This window comes from Candoia aspera, chromosome 2 (genome assembly GCF_035149785.1).
Source record: "Candoia aspera isolate rCanAsp1 chromosome 2, rCanAsp1.hap2, whole genome shotgun sequence".
Taxonomy (NCBI): domain Eukaryota; kingdom Metazoa; phylum Chordata; class Lepidosauria; order Squamata; family Boidae; genus Candoia; species Candoia aspera.
In genome coordinates this window covers 104,880,656-104,886,751 of record NC_086154.1, presented here as the reverse complement: position 1 = coordinate 104,886,751, position 6,096 = coordinate 104,880,656, and positions in this window count along the sequence as shown.

The following is a 6,096-nucleotide window of genomic DNA, read 5'->3' as shown; positions in this document are numbered from 1 at the left end:
CGGGTTCTGCACCCATTCAGACCTTCACACCCCCTGCCCAGCACTTACCTACTACTATCTTAGGAAGGACAAGGCAGGTTTGGCCCTAGAAACCCTTTTATACTGTTGGATGAACATAAGAACCATCCCCTGTCCTCCCCCCAGCCATTCTTCACTCAAGGCATTTTTGGCTAACCTTTCCCATAAAGCATTGTTTGGCAAACTTGTCTAAAGACATAATTGTCATTTGACATGACTGGATATAATTAGAAATATTTGATGTCTCTCAGACTATGTGAGTAAATACCCTATAAATAATGTCACCAAGGATCTAAAGGAGAGAATCTGGACTATTCAAGAAAGCCAGAGCATGGCATAAGGGCCTCTTAAGTTCCATTGCTTAATGGCATCCTGACCACAGATTTAGGCGCACTATTCTGTTTGGGTCACCAGACAACAAAAATGTCATTCTTCATTGTAAAGCACTTAAGAGAAACTCTTGGCAAAATAAATCTGATGTCTCAAAAATGATAAAAAATGATAAATGCTATATTATTATACTAAGTGTTTCTGGAATCCCTCTTCTAATATCTTGGCAAAGTAAGCATTACCATCTTAAGACTGACTTATGTGACCATTTGGTACAGAAGTGATTTATAGTGGTTTTACATGGATGCGTAATATACAGTAGCAGAAGATAAAACATTTTGCATGCATGAAGCTCATCACTAGGTTAGAAACACACCAAGTATATAGTTCTGATTCTCTCTTTTAGTATATTAAAATATAAACATTTGGGGTTCTTTTGTGATTGCATGTTAAATTTACCATCTTTCTAAAGATTATAAGAAGCACATGTTTTAGAAGTGGGTACATACATTGTAAGATATTACATGTTCAGAAGAAGCCAGATTCTGAAACACAATGGTATGCATCTACCATTAATAAATATTCATGTGGGAGTGTGTTGGCACACAATTATTGGTCCTATGAATGATGGATATATTGAGTATATGTCATAATAATCACATCATCCATAATGTCAAGGAAACCATCCTTGGTGGCTTTATCATATTGCAGCTGAATCCAGATGCTCAATTGAATAAGATTTTCATAATGAAAAATGAAGTCTAGGTGGAATATGTTCGCATAAAGATCTACTATGGGAAAAGCAAAGAGCTGCAGAGATATTTTTTTCCTTAATACACTCATTGATAGCTCTGTATAGGACTGTGACGTCTGTATTTGAAAGCACTCTGTAAATTTGAGAATTTGAGAGAACCACAAGAATAAGCAAAGAGCTCAAAATCTAGCTTAACTTTATAACTGAGAAGGCTACCTGGTGATCTGTGTTATTTCATGATCACATCTGCTTGTGTCTTGCAAGTAATACCCAAGTAATGCTTTTGTAACCAGGAGGGGCAGTGCATAACTGCAATACCTGAGCACCAGACCCAGGCCCAACTTGGTATGGTCTGAAGACACAAATGCAGGTGTCTAATTGAACTGATTGCAGCCAGTGGGAAAGAAGTCAGGGTTTTCTGTTGTTTCTCATTTTTGGTGGTATTATTTTTGTTTCTTAACTATGGAAAACCTGTTTGAGATGTACCTGCTTTTCTACATCTCTCCAACTGCAAAAGAGCAAGAGAATAAAGAAGAAGAACCAAGTCATGAAAATAAAACAGTGCAAATTCAGACCAGAGCCATGGCATGAGTAAAAAAAAAAAGAGACATTTAAAATGAAGACTGGATAAATTTGCAAACTTTTGCACAACTGACCTTGATTATTATGATAATCACATAATTTTGAGTGGATGTTTTTAGAAAAGAAAAAGTCTGTGGAATGATGAACACTAACAAGCATATCTTCTAATATTCATAGTTGATGAATATATAATGATTTACAGACCTAACTCAAATTTGTGGCATGGAAAATTGCTGAAGGCGATATGTGAATCTAAAATGGGAATAAATGCTTTCAGAGTATAATATGGGCATACATTTATTAATACATATACATACACATGCACAAATATATTGTACTTCTATCCAGCTGTTGTATTCATTTTGAAATCCCTGTGATATTATCTGAGAGGCTGGCTGCATGATTTGGAGCCACTTAATACCTTGACATCAGTCCAGGGAGTAGCTAGAGATGGATGCCATTTTCAGGAGTCTTTGAGAAGTTCTAAGAGGCACCATGGAGACCTGAAAAAATCTTAGCAACTCAAAACATTAAAACCCACTTAGAATTACTGTGGGCTATCTTTGAAGAGGCCAACATTTTAGGAGCAATTGGATAACCAGGAAAGTTGCAATCAAGGAGCAAACAGAAGGAAGAGGTCTCTGTGTTTGGGATTTCTCAGATAAGATTTTTATTATGCAATCATCCCACAGAATTACAAAGGTCCAATCAGTCTTCCATTTGTAACTTGGGTTTTCTTATCAGTTCTTCCTCTTTTTTTTTCTGCCTCCCAGAAATATTAAGGAGAAAAAGACTGATTAAAATGTAGACTACCCAGTATTGTCTTCAAAACACATGTCAGAATAAAACTCATGGACCATTTTCCTTTGCTTCTTCTTGGTAAGTCACATGTTTCTGAGAAAGAGAGGGAGGTATCGTTTTATTTTTCAAATTATCTATAACATTACACCATCTTCCTGTTACCCCTTGCCTATAAAGTTGTATCATTTGTTGTAACAGAAGGCCAGCCAGAAGGCTGTCCAGAAGTGAGATGAACTGGGAAGATGCATCCATAATAAAATGTGGAAGGCAAGATGAGAAATTCAAGAGAACGACTGGATAATTAAGTGAACAGTTTTGATATGATTTTTAGAATCAGATATGACAAATATAACTAATATAACTAATATAAGAAATTGTTTCCCTATCATTTCTAGTTCTTTCCTGGCATTCTTAGCAATCATAAGATGAAGAAGAGCAAGAAGTCAAGTTATGAAGCTCAGCAGATGAAAACTTATCACTTTCTGATGACTGATGAAAGGGAAATGCTTTGTGGCTATGTTAGGAACAGAGACATGCATGGTTTGAAAATGATTCCCATGCATTTCAGGCTTTGGCTAAACCAAGCATTTCCCTGCTCTTTAGTAAAGGAACCCAGCTTCTGTTTTAACTTGAAAAAAAAAAAGGTTGTATGGTTTTAAGAGTCATTTTAATTTGAATGAGTGGTTTCTTTAAAGCAGCAGCATTTTTTAAGCTAGCGTAGAAGCTTGAAAAAAGGCCAGATTCCTTTAAGGAATAGGAGAAACATGCTTGGAAGAGGCAAAACCCATCTTCCAAATCATTTTTAAAACAAGCCCAGTGATATGATTACATTGGCTTCTCCCATTCCCATCTCTTTTGGTAGACTTCCCAAGAGGAAAATATCTTAAGGTTTAAGGAAGGAAGAACATAAATAGTTCTCCTTTTTTCCAGCAGCCCCATATTGGTGGCATTTAATCTAACCCTCTTCTGAAAATTTATATTAGATTCACAACCTGTAAAGAAGTGTACCCATTGGAGCATATATCTATAGGTTCGTTGGACACCAACTTGCTAATCTGCAACCAGCTTGTGCAAAATTCCATGTGGTGATTTTCATCAGTGGCGTGCTGAAATACGGAATTCCATAGAGGACAATAAATTGGAGACAATTATGGTAGCTTTAAAGAAGCATTTATTCCAATCATCAAATGCCATACACTACTTTTACAAAAACCTTTACTTACTTACTTACTTACTTACTTACTTACTTACTCTTCAAACTTCTATTACCGCCCATCTCCCCCAAGAAAGGGGGACTCTGGGCGGTTTACAATAAAACCAAGATTAAAATCATAAAATATAAGTTACAATAAATATACCAATAAATATACCAATAAATAAGAATGAAATAAATACCAAACCCAAGGGGCAACGTTCTTATTCGGTGGGAAAGATCTATGGGGCTAGCCACCCCCAAGACAAGATATTACCTCTCCCACCCCAAGCGAGGTGGTAGTAAGTAGCTAAGTAAGTAAGTAATTACTTACTTACTTACTCCAGGCCAACTTCCCAACTCCAAGCCAACATTCTTTTCTCTTACTTAGCATGAAGGTAATAGGAGGTGCTGATGTGGCTTTTAAATAAAGATATTGAAACTCTTGATGATAGTTTTAATGCATGGTTTGAGCTAATAAGCCCTTCTATGTCACAACAAAAGTGTCTAGACTGTAGACATTCATTCTAGATATGTGTTCATTTTTCTTCCTGTGGCTTTATGCATCTTCTGTAATTCAACATTAACATCTGCTTGAATTGTCAGCAGGGCCGCAACTAGGGTCTGTGCCACCCAGGGCAAATATGGAGTCCCCCCCAGCGCTCATTTTGGCACCACCCCCCCAGCATGGTGCCTGGGATACATGCCCCAGTTGCCCCCCCCCCCGCTAGTTGCGGCCCTGATTGTCAGCTTCATTTTTTTTCTATTGACTGATGATATGAAATCTGTAAATAAGAGCTAGGTCAATTTATTTGGCCTTATTGGTCAAAGGCTCATAAACAAAAACTCAGACCAGTATCTCCAGGCCTTGTAAAAAGAGCCACCTCCATATATGCAACTTCTCAGAATTCATACTTTAGTCTCTGGTTTTCATTTATGACCAGAAAGGTGTAGAAAAGTCTGCCTATATGGATGTGTATGCGGCTGTCAGTTAAGATTGCAGTACCTATGCATGCAAGCCTGTGCATCAGAGTTAGATCTGACTTATTTATTTTTTTCAATTCAAGAGAATGTTGGAAAGAAATTACGCAAAAAGGCTCTGGATGCTGTCTATCTGTCCATTTGCTTGTCCCTCAGGAGGATAACTCCGAAAAGGACCAAATTTGGTATGGGGGGAAAAGCTTGCAAACAAAAGCTCAAGTTTGAAAATGAGCTGCATCCAGCTGGGGGCTGCAGAGAAAACATTCCAGAACCACCACCACCCCCAATACTATGGGAAAATAGTTAGGCAGCTATGCTGGTCTACGATTGTAATAAAGATTTTATTTGAGTTAAGCAGCTGCTCAGAATTCAGCAAAATGCTTCATTCTGAACCCCTCCCTCCTTCCCAATGCACACATAAATACACACATACACAAATGAACCATGAGAAGCATGCATACATGTGCACGTACACGTGTAACATGTTACTTTGTTACAGATAAGAAAATATAGATGTCTCCTATGGCCACTGTTGATAAATGGGTTACAAAGCATTTGAGAAGCTATGCTTTGCTTTTCCTGCCTTGCTTCTTTTCTGATTGATTAGTGGCTGCATTCACACATGTTTACCTATCTCAGAATGCTTTTCCATGACAAAGTTTTCAGAGTGCTGTATATTTGCAAATTCAAACAACTATCCAACATTCCTGGCTGTTTGATTATATTATCTGTGAGGACTGATTGAAGTGGAAGGCCTGAGGGTCCCAATGCCCAGAACAGATTAGAATTTTGAGCTCTTTTTAGCACTCCTAAAAGAATACCTTCTCCTTTGAGATGAATTACAAATTGCTTATAGAAGGATGCTGGAACTGTAAGAAACCATGGACCAGGACACTCTGTTGAAAAGCTTTCTTCCTTCCAAGTCTCTCTTCCCTGTAGGCATACCCAGATCTGGGCTGCAAAAATCCAGAGAGTAATTAGAAGGTAGCAAAGGGTTAAGCTTACTGTACCTCCTTGTTGACATCTAGTGATCATCCATAGTTTTATGCTCCAGAAATGGTAGCTCTAGTTTTCCATGGCACTCACAACTTCACATAGAAATGCAAATACGCTTACAGATGTAAAAATTACCATTACTCACTATGTGTTACTTCTTTTTCTCTGACTCTTCCTCATGGCTGCATTAAACTGCTATCTTCCAGGCCAGTGTTTGTCAACCTCAGCAACTTTAAGCTGTGTGGACTTCAACTCCCAGAATTCCCCAGCCAGCATGGGGATCAATACTGAGAGAGCTCCACCTTGAAGATCCTCCTGGAAAAGTCGACAAGGTCCTCCAAGACATCAGCTCTGCCCCATGTAAGCTAGATCCCTGCCTTTCCTGGCAGGTGAAAGCCTCCAGGGAGGTAACAGGAGCCATGGTTAGAGCATAAGGGAGGGG